We start from the raw sequence: 15,703 nt of genomic DNA, 5'->3' as shown, positions 1-15,703 counted from the left end.
GCTCAAACTTCTCCCAAATTTTAGTTCTAGATTAATGTAAAGAAGGACAAGGGGTGACAGGATAGCAGCAGCATTCCAATATCTCAGGGGCTGCCACAAAGAAGAGTGGGTCAACCTCTTCTCCAAAGCACCTGAAGGCAGGATAAGAAACAATGGATGGAAACTAATCAAGGAGAGAAGCAGCCTGGAATGAAGGAGAAATTTCCTGACAGCAATTACAGGTAATCCTCGACTTACAACACTTCATTTAGTGACTGTTCAAAGTTACAACAGCACTGAAAAGTGACTTATGACTGTTTTTCACACTTACGACCATTGCAGCATCTCCAGGGTCACACGATCAAAATTCAGATGCTTGGCAATTGACTCACATGTATGACAAGCTCGTGTGATCCCCTTTTGCGACCTTCTGACAAGCAAATTCAATGGGGAAGCCAGATTCACTTAACAACCCAGTTACTATCTTAACAACTGCAGTGATTAACAACTGCGGCAAGAAAAATGGGGCAAAGTTCACTTAACAAGAGAAATGTTGGGTTCAATTTTGGTCTTAAGTCTAGGACTACCTGTAATCAGTGGAAAGAGTTACCTTCTTAAGTTGTGGATGCTCCAACACTGGAGGTTAAGAAAAGATCGGGCAACCACTTGTCTGAAATGGCATAGGGTTTTCTGCTTGGGCAGGGGGTTGGACGAGAAGACCTCCAAGGTCCCTTCCAACTTTGTTATTCTGTAAATTCCAAGTTTGCATCCCGCGCCCGATTGCTGCCGGGCATCCCTTCCCTTCCTCTCCGGTACAGGATGAGTAAATCCGCCACGTGGTCGCCTTAACTCCTCCTGGAGACTCCAGGAGCCGGGAACCCAAGACTTACTCCGTCTCCCCGCCCTTCCTCTCAGCGCTGGAGGATTATGCCTCAGAGCGGGCCGCTGACGCTCAAAGCAGGCACAGGGAGGGACTTACCTGCTGGGGCTGTTGTCGCGAACGGCGCTTCCCCCGCCTGCCGCCTCTCTCTCTCTTCCCCCGAAGGCCGCTCCGAATTGCGCATCCTGGAATCGACGTAAGCGAGCCGATCGAGGTGGGGGGGGGGGCTTCTTGTTTCGCCTCGAAAGGAAAACTTTCAGCTGTCCAAACAGGCGGGTTCTTATTATCAGGTCAGTTGAGACACGCGTCGAGGGTGGGCTCCGGTGGCGAGGACAGCACGGAAAGGAGAGCGGAATCGCTTCAACAAACCGACAGGTATCCCCTTCGGTCCTTCCAGAGCGAATGGGTGGGAGCGAGCGCATTCCTCGCTCTTGGCAAACACGTGGTTTCCGAGGGAAGAGTTCCCTTGTAGATCAGGGGTCTCCCAACGTGAAGACGTGTGGACTTCAACTCCCAGAATCCCCCAAGCCAGCTTTGAAGTCCACAAGTTTTGCTGGCTGGGGAATTCTGGGAAGTCCACAAGTCTTCAAGTTGCCAAGGTTGGAGACCCCGGTCGCTGGACGGTAATGCGTGGGGCTGTCAGGGATATGGAGGAGAAAAAGGGCGTGGGAACCGCCTGATGGAGGAGGGCTTGTGCTACCCAGATGGCTGAATCTTCAGCGGGCGATAGCACCCCTATCACCCTAACTCTCCGGGCTTTCCATGGTCATCTTCCTCTAACCCAGGGGTCTTCAAACTTGGCCCTTTTATGACTTGTGGACTTCAACTCCCAGAATTCCTCAGCCAGCTTTGCTGGCTGAGGAATTCTGGGAGTTGAAGTCCACAAGTCATAAAAGGGCCAAGTTTGAAGACCCCTGCTCTAACCAGATGCCTCTAAAGCAGGGGTCTCCAACCTTGCCAATCTCAAGTCTTGCGGAGTTCAATTCCCGGAATTAGCTGGCTGGGGAATTCTGGGAGTTGAAGTCCACATGTCTTAAAGTTACCTCCTGCCAGAAATTAATTCTGAGACTTGTTGCTTAACCAGAAGTACTCCCCCCCCTCCCGCCCTCCTTTGTAAATTGTCAGCATACTTGGGAAAGTCAAGAGGCGTGAACGCAATAAACGTTACAACTGGATTGGGCCGACCTTTGACTAGCTGGTTCAAAGCAACCTCTTCGCTGTTTTCCTTTCCTCCCTCCCTTCGTGCGCGTCTTGTTCTCCCGAAACAAGGCCGGAAAACCGTGAGGTTAATCCGCTCTCATTTGGAGAGGGATGGCGTCGCGCTGCTGGAAAAAGAGGCGAACGCGGAAATGAGCTCTTCCTTCGTTATGGAGGCATATTAAAGCTAGCCTGGTTTATACAGATTGCTACCGATCGTGAAAGTACTGTTACACTTTCAAATACGTTGGACTGACCTCTTCTCGTTGCGCTTTAAAAGAATTAAGAGTTGGCTGAGCTATTGCGACTTCATTTCTAGGAAGCTCAGTGGCATCTCGATTCATACAGTGACTGCTCGATTCATACGTTATTTAGGTCACCAGTTAATAACTCGAATGTAAGGTTCTTTGGAGAAAAGGATTTCCTCTTACATTGGTGCCTATCTTTCCCTTATCAAAGCTCTATTTGGAAATGACAGTTGTTTTTTATTTGCATATTATTCAAAAATACTCATTGGAAGACTTCATATTCTTTAACCATGATGTACTGGACTACGAATTAGCCAAAGCTATTTTAATATAGCAGTACTACAGACCATATAGCTAGCTTGTGTGGATCTGGAAAATTAAGTAAAATATATAATATTGGATCAGTGTGTCAAATGATCACATTTGATAGATGATGCATTTTTTTCCTAAATTCACAGTACTTATTTAAAATCTATGAAAAGAAATATCTCTTGATTTTGGATAAAATATTCATAACAGCTACCTCACATTTTATGGCTAAAATACATGCAGACTACATGTATTTTCTTCCTTGGTAGATATAGGCCAATAGTGGGAAAATTTGCCCCGAAAGATATAATATTGGACTCCCCAAATGGCCACAGCTCTTTTCTCCATCTGACTTTTGTAATTTTTAAGGGTACTTTTAATTACGTTTTCAATTACATTTACCTTTTTAAAGTTTTTTAATGTAGGCATTTGTTACTTGAATTTTTATTTTGTAAGAAAATTCTGCAAACCGCACCCATAATTCTGTTTTCTCTGGCATGGTACTTCTTAGATACGTTGTTAGTTTTTTTTGTAAAGGCAGTTTAAGAGCATAAATGCATATTTTTCATTTTTGGTCATAAGACAGTAAAAATAACATTTTTTGTAATGTAATAACATTAAGAATTACAACCATTTTAGTAATAACTGTGGAATCTGTGAGGTACCTAAAAGAGAGCCAGTTTGATGTAATAGTTAAGGAAGGTCCTGTCTTAGAAACTAGGAGAGTGTGAGTTCTAGTTCCACCTTCAACATAAAAGCCAGTGGGATGACTTTGGGCCAATCATACTCTCTAAGCTGTTGTGGGGAAAAGGAAGGATGAAGGAGTATAATGTATATTTTCTGCCATGAGTTACTTATAAAGTAATAAAGCTGGGATAAAAATCTAATAAATATACAAATTAAAAACTGGCGTACTAACACTATATTATATTAAAACAAAAGGCTTCTTGGTCTTGGGCTAAGATCAAGTGTAATTAAAGAATATAAAATTACTATGCTTGTCTGTTGGGAGTCTTGGGGTAAATGGGGAAGGGATGATAGGATTTCTGGTTCTTGCTATACTAGCAAGCTGCTTCCTCATGCTTTGCTGCATGTCCTTCAGCCAACTTTAAAGCAATAAACCTCTGGATAGGAAGTAACCGTGTCCTTTGGATTCTGAAAAGATAAGTTTCTTCCCTTCCCTTTTATCTGTTGGTAGCATTAACTTTTAGCAAACTCCTTCATGAAATAAATGGAGCAAAATACTGTCATATGATTTAGCACTTTGTACTGCTTTGTAACCAAAGCTGAAACCTCTTGCATAATAGGCACACTGAACTTGGTAGGACATTTGATGAACATTCTTTCCTTATATTGTAAATTTATCTCTATTGTGGTTTGGAATAACACTGGGCGGGGTGAGGCAGTTTTTAGGCATCCTGTTTACTCCTCTGGGCATGTATTGTCTTGCATCAGCTACTTATGCTAGCTTAGTTTTATGGTAGGTAAAATATTGCCAAGTCTTGCGGGAAGAACACATGAACCAAGGACATCTTTCTTCCCCCATATTCCAATACTTCTCCAGCTTCTTTTATCTGTCATACTAACCAAATCCAATATGGCGCTCAATATATGGGATTACTCAAAACTCATCATTCTTTGCCTGTGGACCGAGAAGGTACAGAGTTAGTCAACACTGCCTTACTTTGCTACCGCACTGTGTAATATTATGATGCCATAACTTGGACATTGTACTATTGCAACTTGGAATAACAGCAGTATAAATGATTTATTGCAACACTATCTTCTGTTGAGCAGGTATAGTTCAAAGACAGAATGTCATTGTCTATTAAATTGAAATTGAATACAAAGATTGATACTTGAATACAAGAAGGATTTAAGATGAAGACATTTAAAAGTGAATTTGTTAGGAATATTAACTAATAATATTTATATATTTAGCACACTTCCTTTTCCTAAATTTCTTACAGTTAATGTTTGCGTTACACTGTAAGTGCTTTCTCTGCAATGGTGTTTTCCCTGTGAGTTGGCTTCCCTCTCCCTGAAACTTTGATGGTCCTGGCCCTGTTGGAAGGCCTTAAAAACCTGGTTTAAATCAAGGAGGTTAATGGAGTTTGGGCTGAGAAATTGATTACTTTTTCCATTGTGGTTTTTATTGTTCTTTTTACTGTTTTATATTTGTATGTTTTTGGTCTTATAACTTGTTAGCTTCCCAGAAAATTGCTAAATAGAAGTAAAATTTCAGAATAAATTGAGCACAAATAGAGTCTGATTCTTGTCACAATATGAAAGGTGGAGTTAAGATAGTTCAACCTCTGTTCTATTTACATTTCTTATAATTATGTCAGTCCTATTGGGAATACTGCTACATGTACTTACTGGGCCTAAACAACAGTGTTTTATCATCCTTGGCAACAAAGCATTTAAAATACTTTGTTGCTAGCAAACTGGTTTATTTCTTAATGGATTTCTGATGTAATGCTGAGGTGTTTTTAAAAAGCAGTTTTTATTACAAAATAGAACAAATGGTACATGAGTTTTGACTATTGATATTTATATGCTTAAAAGGGACGTGGTGGCTCAGTAGGTTAGGACGCTGAGCTTGTTGATCAGAAGATTGGCAGTTTGGTGGGTCGAATCCCGAGTGCCACATGACAGAGTGAGCGCCTGTTACTCGTCCCAGCTTCTGCCAACCTAGCAGTTCGAAAGCACGTAAAAATGCAAGTAGAAAAATAGGGACCACTATGGTGGGAAGGTAACAGCGTTCCGTGCGCCTTTGGCGTCTAGTCATGCCACATGACCACGGAGACGTCCTCGGACAAGCGCTGGCTCTTCGGCTTTGAAACGGAGATTAGCACCGGCCCCTAGAGTCGGAAACGACTAGCACACGTGTGGGGGAACCTTTACCTTTACCTTTTTTATTTATATGCTTAGTATAATGGAACAGAAAGATAACTTTAGGCAATATTAGTTCTATAGAGGGAATCCACAACTTATGACCACAGTTGAGCCCAAAATTGCTGTTGTTAAGCAAGATAGTTGATAAATAAGTTTTGCTCCATTTTATGTCTTGCCATAGTTATTAAATCAATCACTGCAATTGTTATATTAGTAACATGGCTATTAAGTGAATCCGGCTTCACCATTGATTTTGCTTGTCAGAAGGTCGCAAAAGGTAATTTACATGACCCCATGACACTGCACCGTCATAAATATGAGTCAGTTGAATTTTGATCAGGTGACCATGGGGATGTTGTAACGGTTGTAAGTGTGAAAAATGGTGATAATATGATTGGTTTTATTTTAAACAATGTGTCTTCAACAAAATTCTATATAGCAAAATTCTTTCTGATTGGAAATTTAGCTAATCCTATCAGTATAAATTGTTTCATACCATCCTGACAGATATATTTATTTATTATATTTTTATCCCATCGTTACTACCTTATAAGTAATTCAAGGTGGTAAACTTACATAATACTCCTTCTTCCTCCTATTTTTCCCACAAAAACAATCTTGTTAGGTGGGTTTGGCTGAGAGGGAGTGACTGGCCCAAGGTCACCCAGCCAACTGTTACACCTAAGGTATGACTAGAACTTACAGTTTCCTGGTTTATAGGCCAGCACCTTAACGACTATACCAAACTGCCTCTCACAAAACAGATATATAAGCATGGAGAAGTTTGTGAAGACACACACAAAGGTCATATATATGCTGGTTGGTTTTATTAGGAATGTCAAGAGGCTTGATAGTTGTCTTACGTGTCAGTGCTACAGTTGGATTTCTAGATGAATGTATTTTAATAGCCATTGGTATCAGACTGGATAAAGCAGGACAACTGTTAATTCTTTTTTCTTGATAGCTGTCCTTCAAGGAGACCAGTCTAGGAAACCATTGCCATGTATATCCTACAATTCTGTACTGTTTTTATTGGAAAGCTATAGTAATAGAATGTTGGAAGTTTGAATGGGCTTTTTCCTTCCCTCTCTTCCTTTATTGTTGAGTGTCAACCTTGCCAAGTAGACCAGACAAGAAATATGACCAGACGCGCTAATACTACTTTCCAGGTAGTCCTAAATTTATGACCAAAGACAGTTGTTAAGTGAGTTTTGCCCCATTTTATGACCTTTCTTGCCATAGTAGTTAAGTGAATCACCGTAGCTGTTAGCAAGTAACAATGGTTATTAAACAAATCTGGCTTCCCCATTGACTTTGCTTGTCAGAAGGTTGCAGAAAAGGCTCACATGGCCGAGGGACACTGCAGCTGTAATAACTATGAATCAGTTGCCAAGTATCTGAATTCTGATCATGTGATCATGGGGATGCTGCAACAGTCGTAAGTGTGAAAAATGGTCAAAGGTCACTTTTGCAGTGCTATTGTAATTTCGAGCGGTCACCAAATGAAGTGTTATAAGCCAAGGACTCCCTGTATTGTAAGGCTATATTAACAGAATCTTGCAGGTCTCAACCATTTCCCTCTCTCACTATCCAGTGCAGACTATGCTATATCTTATCTGACTTCTCCCTAAGCAGTGTCACAGGACCCCATCTCTCCCAGTCATTCTCAGATACCCTGACATGTCCCTCCAGATTCACACCCCATCAGTTCCCAGGGGAAATTTATTGTGGACTCTGAGAACAAAGTGTACCTGTGTTGTTTCCCTCTTCTACTGGTAACTCTCCAGGATCCCACAAGATGTCCTGTAAAGTCACCTTTGGTGTGTGATCAGTGGAAATGCCACTGGCTTACCTGCCATAAACATTTTACACTGAGCAGCAAATGTTCAGAATAGATCTTTATCACCTTCAAACTTCTCTAGCAAGCCCCCATATATACATAGGAGCACTGGATGATCCACCATCTATTCTGCTGGGGCAAATTCTGTCTCAGCTGTTGTTTTAGTTGTTTCATGATATTCTGCAAATTAATCGTGTTCATACTAGCAAACTTGCTAAAAATTGGTAGTTCCTTGAAATGAGTAAATGGAATAACAATATTAACATTTTTCTGCCAGGATTTGAACTGATGGCACTTTGCCCTCTGCCAGGCGAATATTACAGCCACCATACTGTAGGTAGTCCTCGACTTCCAACAGTTCATTTAGTGACTGTTCAAAGTTACAATGTCACTAAATCACTAAAAAGTGATTTATGACCATTTTTCACACTTAGGACCTTTGCATCATCCCCATGGTCACCTGATCAAAATTCAGACATTTGGCAGCTGACTCATATTTATGATGGTGCAGTGTCATGGGGTCATGTAAATCACCTTTTGCGACCTTCTGACAAGCAAAGTCAATGGGGAAGCCGGAGTCACTTAACAACCATGTTACTAACTTAACAACTGTAGTGAGTCACTTAACAACTGTGGCAAGAAAAGTCATAAAAAGGGGCACAATTCACTTAGCAACAGAAATTTTGGACTCAGTTGTGGTTGTAAGTTTGGTGGGTCGAATCCCGAGTGCCACGTAACAGAGTGAGCGCCTGTTACTCGTCCCAGCTTCTGCCAACCTAGCAGTTCGAAAGCACGTAAAAATGCAAGTAGAAAAATAGGGACCACTACGGTGGGAAGGTAACAGCGTTCCGTGCGCCTTTGGTGTCTAGTCATGCCGGCCACATGACCACGGAGACGTCCTCGGACAAGCGCTGGCTCTTCGGCTTTGAAACGGAGATGAGCACCGGCCCCTAGAGTCGGAAACGACTAGCACGCATGTGTGGGGGAACTTTTACCTTTACCTTTATGATAATTGCAATTGAGATAGTTGAGTCAACTCTGACAAAATATAAATAGATAATTTAAAAACTGATCGTTGTGCCTATATGTATAGTTTGATGCTCTCTCACACACACACTCACACACACACACATTTGTTTAAATAAATTTAACTTGACTTTGTATGCTTATATTTTTATATTTGTACGATGAAGGGTCAGGGTAGCAGCGTTGTTTTCTAAGCACTGGGCAAATCTGCTGAAGCATCTAAGTCTGGATAACATTTTCTTAACCTTGCTTCGAATCCAACGAGCGTGGGAGAATAGCATCTTAAAGTTGCAGTGCTGATACGGGTACTCTTTGATTTATGACCATTCATTTAACAAATGTTCAAAGTTACAATGGTTCTGAAAACATGATCACCATTTACATCCTTGCCAGAGAGCTTCCAATCACCATAGTCGATGAGGGAAGCTGGATTTGTTTAACAATTGTAATTCGCTTAATGACCATGGCAAAAGTTATAAAGTCAGCCACAACTCATTTAACAATTGTATTGCTTAGCAACTGAAGTTTCATTCCCAACTGGGGTTTAAGTCAAAGACTACCTATTTGTACATGGATATGATCAGTAGGGAAGGTAGAATACAGTACTTAGAAAAAGCTCAGATATACTGTAAGTTCTATTATGATCAATTGGTCATGTTTCTTGAGAAGTAATTGGAGTTATTGATTAATACATCTGGAATGCAACTGTCTGGGAAAAGGTATTCTACCTAATGTAATTTCCAATGATTGCACTGAAAGCTGTGGTTCTAAATGTTCAGTTTTCTGGATGAAAATGTTGGTGATAAAACTAAATATAGAAATTAAGTTTCTGTTTATATAAGTGCTAAATTAATAATTTGAAGTAATATTAAAGCAAAAGGTGATAAAACATAGCTACAGAATGTGGAGTGTGTTACTCTGCCATTTCTCCTCAAGCTACTTAACCTTTCACAGTGGATTACTACTTTTTCATCTCCATATTTGTGTCATTTCCTTTGATAGCTGATATTACTAACCCATTTGGCTTGAAGACAGAAACCTTTAATTTAAAAGGATATCTAACATTCTAAATTAAAATAACCATCTGATATTATAGCTATGGAGTTTTTGTATTTTATATATATATATATATATATATATATATATATATATATATATATATATATATATATATATATATATATATATATATATATATATATATATATATATATATATATATATATATATATATATATATATATATATATATATATATATGGATCTTTGGTTATTCGGGTTTTTCCCCACGTAGAATTGAAGGTGTAAGAGCAACCAAAGATCCACATACAAACACCCGCGAAAACCTCAGAAAACATATATATATAGAAAACGTATATATCTAGAAAAATCCAACCACAAACCCAAACTCTGGCTCAGATACATAGATGACACCTTCGTAATCTGGCCACACGGCAAAGAAAAACTGGATGACTTCCTCACACACCTCAATAGCCTACACCCCAAAATACAATTCACCATGGAAACAGAAGCTAACAATCAACTTCCCTTCCTTGATGTCTTAGTCTACAAGAAATCCAACGGCTCCCTAGGACACACTATCTACCATAAAAAAACACACACAAACCGCTATCTGAACGCACTCTCACACCACCACCCAGCACAGATCAACTCCGTAGCCAAGACACTCATCTCCAGAACAAAACACCTAGCTGACGAACAACACCTAAAAACCGAACTACACACTCTCACTAATGTACTAACAGCCAATGGATTCCAAAGAAACACGATTACCAACTTAATCCGAAGAGAGACACCCACAAAAACCCAAGACAGAGAACAAGAAAATGGCAAAGCCCTCCTCCCATACTTAAAAGGGACCACAGACAGAATCAGCAAGATCCTCCAAAAACACAACATCAAAACAGCATTCTACACAGACAGAAAAATATCCACCATCCTAAGAAACCCCAAAGACATAATTGGGTTAGAAAACCAAGGAGTATACGAAATCCCATGCACCACTTGCCCCACCACATACATCGGACAGACCAACAGAAGAATAAGTGCACGCATTGAAGAGCACAGAAACTCACTCAGAAAGGGAGAACAAACTTCATCCCTGTTCCAACACTTTGAAGCCACGGGACATGAAATTGATTTAAAAAAAACCAGAACTATCGCCAAAATTGAACATTTTAACAACAGAATAATCAGAGAAGCCATTGAGATAGAAAAATGCCCCCACAGCATGAACAAACGAGATGATACCTCTCGCCTACCAGCCATTTGGAAACCCGCCTTGATTGACAGACGAGTCCCAACCACCAAGAATGATACCAGACCCAAACTCATGATAACATCACATGACATCACCACCACACAACCATTCAAAAAGCAAATCCGAACCCACAATGATAACGACGCACAACCACAAAACAGAAACCTAACTACAGCTGCAACATCAGCCAGTTTAAACCCCTCCAAACCACACAATAAGCAAACTGACACCCACTATAAAAACATGGCACCACCACAAACACGAAGCCGAACAAAAGCAGCACAACTCACCAGCTCAGGTCTAAGGCTGGCAGCTGAGACCAGCCCATCCACTCAAAACACACCCCCAACGAATCAGAACACCCCCCCATTCAAAACACACTCCCACCCAATCAGAACACACCTAATCCCCCACCCAATCAGAGCACACCTCCACCCACAGAACACACCCCCTCTGGCAGTTTAAAAAAGAGGAACAAACAGTCACTAGCACATGCTTCTCCCAGAAGAAGGAAGCTGAAGCCACCAGCCTGAGGATGACGGATGGGATTTCGTCGAAACGTTGCTTTTACACCTTCAATTCTACGTGGGGAAAAACCCGAATGACCAAAGATCCACATACAAACACCCGCGAAAACCTCAGAAAACAAATTTCTGGAACTGATATCAGAGATGGTGTAATAATCATAATAGTTGTGTGTATTCTACATATTTGTTAATAAAATTTTTATTTGTGTTCTTAGGGGGCACTTTAGAGTGTATGAAACTGCTCAAAGCCTTATGTTGTAACCAGATTAGTAGGTGGCACTGGAAAGAATTAGCTGTTTTCATTGTATTGTATTGTAAGGATGTGACCATAACTGTCAAAAAGACAGATTTTTCATTAAAGTTAATTTGCAGTTGAAACTGCATTAAGCATTGTATTGTATTTCCAAAGAATAATAGTTTATATAATTCTAATTATAACACGTACAGTCATTTATGATACCAGGGTACAATATCATTAATAAAGTAATGATACTGTTTCCCCATTTTAAACTACAGTATAGGTGAGAATGAGATGCTGTCAATTAGCTCTTCAGATACTGGAGGCTGTAAGACTCTGGTTGAGGGAGAACAGATTAAAGCTGAACCTAATAAGATGAGTTACTGTTTATACACTAAGATTCATTGTCAACTCCATGTTATTTTTGGATGGTCAGGCACTTTGAAAGAACAAATTTGGGGCATCCTCTTGGATTTACTGTTCCTCCTCAAACAACAGAAGGAAGCCAAGGCCAAAGAGAACTTTGTCTGACTTCATCTGGTCCAGCTGGTAGGGGAAGACCTAGCTATAGTGATTCACATCCTTATTACATGTTTGGATTACTGTGACCTACTTTACAGGTGACTGTGCTTGAAGAATATTTGGAAATTACAACTGATCCAGAATGTGACTTGCTTACTTACCATCTCTTGACATTGGAAGCATTTAACCCCAATTCTGTGGACCCTGCATTGATTACTGGTAAGTTTACTTATCCTTGTAAGCTGCCTGGAGTCAGAGAGTGAGTTCGGCAGCCATATAAATTTTCTTAAATAAATAAAATGCTAGTATAATTTAAGCTGTTGGTATTAATTTGTAAAGTTCTTCTTGGCTTGGCTCTTGGATAGGACTGTAGGACTGCCTTTTTTCAATTACATATGGTATTTATCAGATACCATAAGGAAGACCTATTAGTGATTCCACACTTCCACAGGTGCGGGGGTGCTGAAACTAGATGGTGCTGGTTCTCTATAGTAATATTGGTTTTTCAGTGGAGCTCAGGCTCAAATTTCCTTACTATCTTTTAGGAAGCTACTAGAAAACCTGTGCCCTGTTGATTCATTGTTTCAGAGATATTTCCTCACCTAAACAGAACAACAGAATTATCAGAAGTGTGTGAACATGTCAGTGGTAGTGGCTTCTCTTTTCCTGTTGGCTTCCTTATTGAATACTTATGGAAAGCTTGCAGAAAGCATTGGAGATCTTCCTTCCTTCCTTCCTTCCTTCCTTCCTTCCTTCCTTCCTTCCTTCCTTCCTTCCTTCCTTCCGGCAGGTAGATCGCACCTAGAGCTTTGATCTTTGGAATCACCTAGTTAGTAAGTTTTTTCCACCAATCACAGTTAGCAGTAGATGTGACCATCCATGGTTTTGTTCTACAAATCAGCAAAGACCATGTTTTTGTTTTTCCATCCACTCACTTTTTCATTTGTTGGGTATCCAGTCTGTGTCTAGAGTATTGGCACCCTCCCTAACTTTCTTTATTCTCTGCCAGTTTTAATTTATCTACATCATATTGTCTTTTGCTATGCATTGAACATTGCCATTTATACTGTTTTGCTTTAATTAAATGTAAATTTACTGTTATTTTTGAACTATGGCTGTTGCTGCATTATTTTATTTATTTGTTTTTTATTCTGCCTTTATTACTTTTAAGTAACTCAAGGCAGTCAACATACTTAACACTGCTTTATCCTCCTATTTTCCCCACAACAATAATCCTGTGAGGTGGGTTGGGCTGAGAGCAAGTGACTGGCCCCAAGACACCCAGCTAGCTTTTTATGTCTAAGGTGAAATTAGAACTCACAGGTCTGCAGGCTAGCATCTTAACCACTACAACAAACTGGTTCTTAATTAAGCACAAAATTGTATTCAGTTCCTCCCTTCCCATCAAAATTGAATTTGAAGTTTGTGATGTGTTTTGTACTATTAAAATAAGCAGAAAATCATTGTTATATATATATTTTAAAAAATCTCTGTATTTTTTTTTTCTAATGGGAATTGATATTACTGTAGGTAAATGTTGCAAAGCTTACTAAACTGGATTTATAACACAAAAGTGCTGACCTTAAATTGTATACTAACTTATGTAAAAATAATTTTGTTTGCTTCAAAACAAAATGAAAAGGCTATTGGAAAAGTGAGGCAACCACTTTCAGCCCTACAAAGTGGACTACATTAAAAAACAATGCCAAATAGGTGGGGACTACTTTGATTGTAAAAGCTATAGTGACAAAATAGTAACAAATCTGAATGTGTGTGTCCCTCCTTCCCTCCATCTTCATGTGAACTAGGGTGGGGCTTGATGAGACATTTTAATTTCTCAAGCTATCTTCTTCACTGGCTCAAGTCCCATTGCCTTGGTAGTGGCTGGTCCAGTAGTGGGATTCAGCCGGTTTGCACCACTTCAGCAGAACCGGTAGCTAATTTTTTGTTGCCCAGGCCCAGGATGGACTTCCAGAAGCAGCATCCATACAGAGAACCAGTTGTTCACATATTTGAATCCCACCACTGGGCTGGTCCTTCTGTCCTACAGGGCCACTACCTATGCTCTCTGTAGTCACTGACGGTTGCATAGCATGTATTTTTAACAACTTGTTTTGAGATTTTACTCTCTAGCAGAGTTGTATTTATTTTATGGTATGATATACAAATTTAGCTCTAATTGTTCCTACATTTCTTCTTTAAAATATAATGCTGTTACTCATCTTTACTGAGATAAATCAAAAAGTTGTTGATTAATTTTTAATTATCTGTGAATTCATATCTGGCATTAATTAGCTATGGTTTATAGACAAACCAAAATTAGTTGGTTCATCACTCTTAAATATAATCAGTAAATGTTATATCATTTAATGCTTTGTATAAACCGTATCTTAACAATTCTAAATACAGTTTTTATTGATTTTTTCCCAAGGCAAACTGATTTCACAGCACATACATGACTGCTGCTTTTTTAGGAATATAGTTTAATTGAAACTTGATTACAATTATGTATAAAAAAGGAAAGAAAAACATTGTTTCTTCTTCCAAAGAGAAATGAACAGCGTTTTAAATGAGTCATTCTGATCTGGTAGAAAATGTCAAAAAGCAGAAATCACTGCAAATTGTTGTGCTGTCACATGGGAGCATTTGGTTAATAGTTCCCAATTGTAGCGAAGAATGAGGTACTAAAAGCCCATAAATCATTTTAAAGACTTATCAGCAGCAAAACAAGTGCAATACTGATAAATACAGGAGTGCTTTAGAAAAAGCCTGCAATATTATATATTTATCATATGATGATGGTGCAGAGAGATACTTTGCTTGAGGTTTAGTTTAAAACATTACATACTTGCTTTTCTTATGATATCTTGTTGGTGAAATTTGCCTTCTCACTTTCTTTCTAAGCCTTAAGTTTTAACATAATTGTCTTATTCGGCTTTTTATGGTTGTATTTATTATGTATGTATAATTTAAGAAATATGTAAATTTCTATAAATGCTGACAATTTTATTGATGGGTGCTATACAAAATTATTAACCATAAATATTGTATTTTATTTCTAAGGATAGAATTATTTTGTTCTAGGATTTCTCTTTCAGGCTTTCATTTAAAGCATGAAAAAGATTTCTTGCAATTTGGATGTTTCTGTTCATGTTTGTAAGGCAGTATCTCAGTGATAATGTAACATTATATAGATGCCATCAAAAATTGACATGATTCATAGTTATAAAATTATAAACAGGATAGTTCAGTATATGCTTCTGTTACCCTGATGGTACAGGACTGCATATTTTGTTTTCCAAAAGCTAAACAGTTTGGTGAGATTTAAACCATCTGTACACTAGATTAAATTGTTCAAGGCTTATGGGAATATTTTCAGATGGGCTATAAAAACTACGAAGCAGAACAGATTATTCTGTACATAGGAAGAAGAAAAACAAGCAGATTTACCATTTTTATTATATAAAGAAATGTATTATTGAAGTCTTCATATGATAATTTTTGAGAGATAAATTCCCATCTTATTCTTCATATATAATTCCTGCCTGATGTCTGTATTGTAGTTTTCATTATTTAGCACGAAGGAGATCAGTAATTTTAAATTATTATCTGAAAATTGGTTTAATAACTATTGATGCTTATAGTGATCATGGGTAAATAATATGCATAAATCTTCCTTGTTTTCCTTTACCATAAAAGTCCTTTCTTAATGATAATACACTGAAGTAATAAAGCTTATATAACCATGACATGAACCA

The 15,703-nt window shown here is 38.8% G+C and overlaps 1 protein-coding gene across 4 annotated transcripts in view; it reads left to right on the top strand.

The window, feature by feature from the left end:
- The first annotated feature begins 930 nt into the window (after window positions 1-930).
- FHIP1A (FHF complex subunit HOOK interacting protein 1A) overlaps window positions 931-15,703 on the top strand; it is a 74,144-nt gene continuing 59,371 nt past the window's right edge. For 2 of the 4 annotated variants that reach the window (XM_081332070.1, XM_081332073.1), the window contains exons 1-2: window positions 974-1,149; window positions 12,044-12,164. The gene's annotated coding sequence lies outside the window, so the exon portion shown is untranslated. Of the gene's footprint in view, window positions 1,235-12,043; window positions 12,165-15,703 lie in introns of all 4 variants that reach the window. The other 2 variants (XM_081332072.1, XM_081332071.1) reach the window with 2 other exon arrangements.

This window comes from Vipera berus (assembly GCF_964194415.1).
Source record: "Vipera berus genome assembly, chromosome: 7".
NCBI classification, from domain to species: Eukaryota; Metazoa; Chordata; class Lepidosauria; order Squamata; family Viperidae; genus Vipera; species Vipera berus.
The sequence above is the reverse complement of the archived record's forward strand: the minus strand, read 5'-3'. Positions and strand labels throughout refer to the sequence as shown.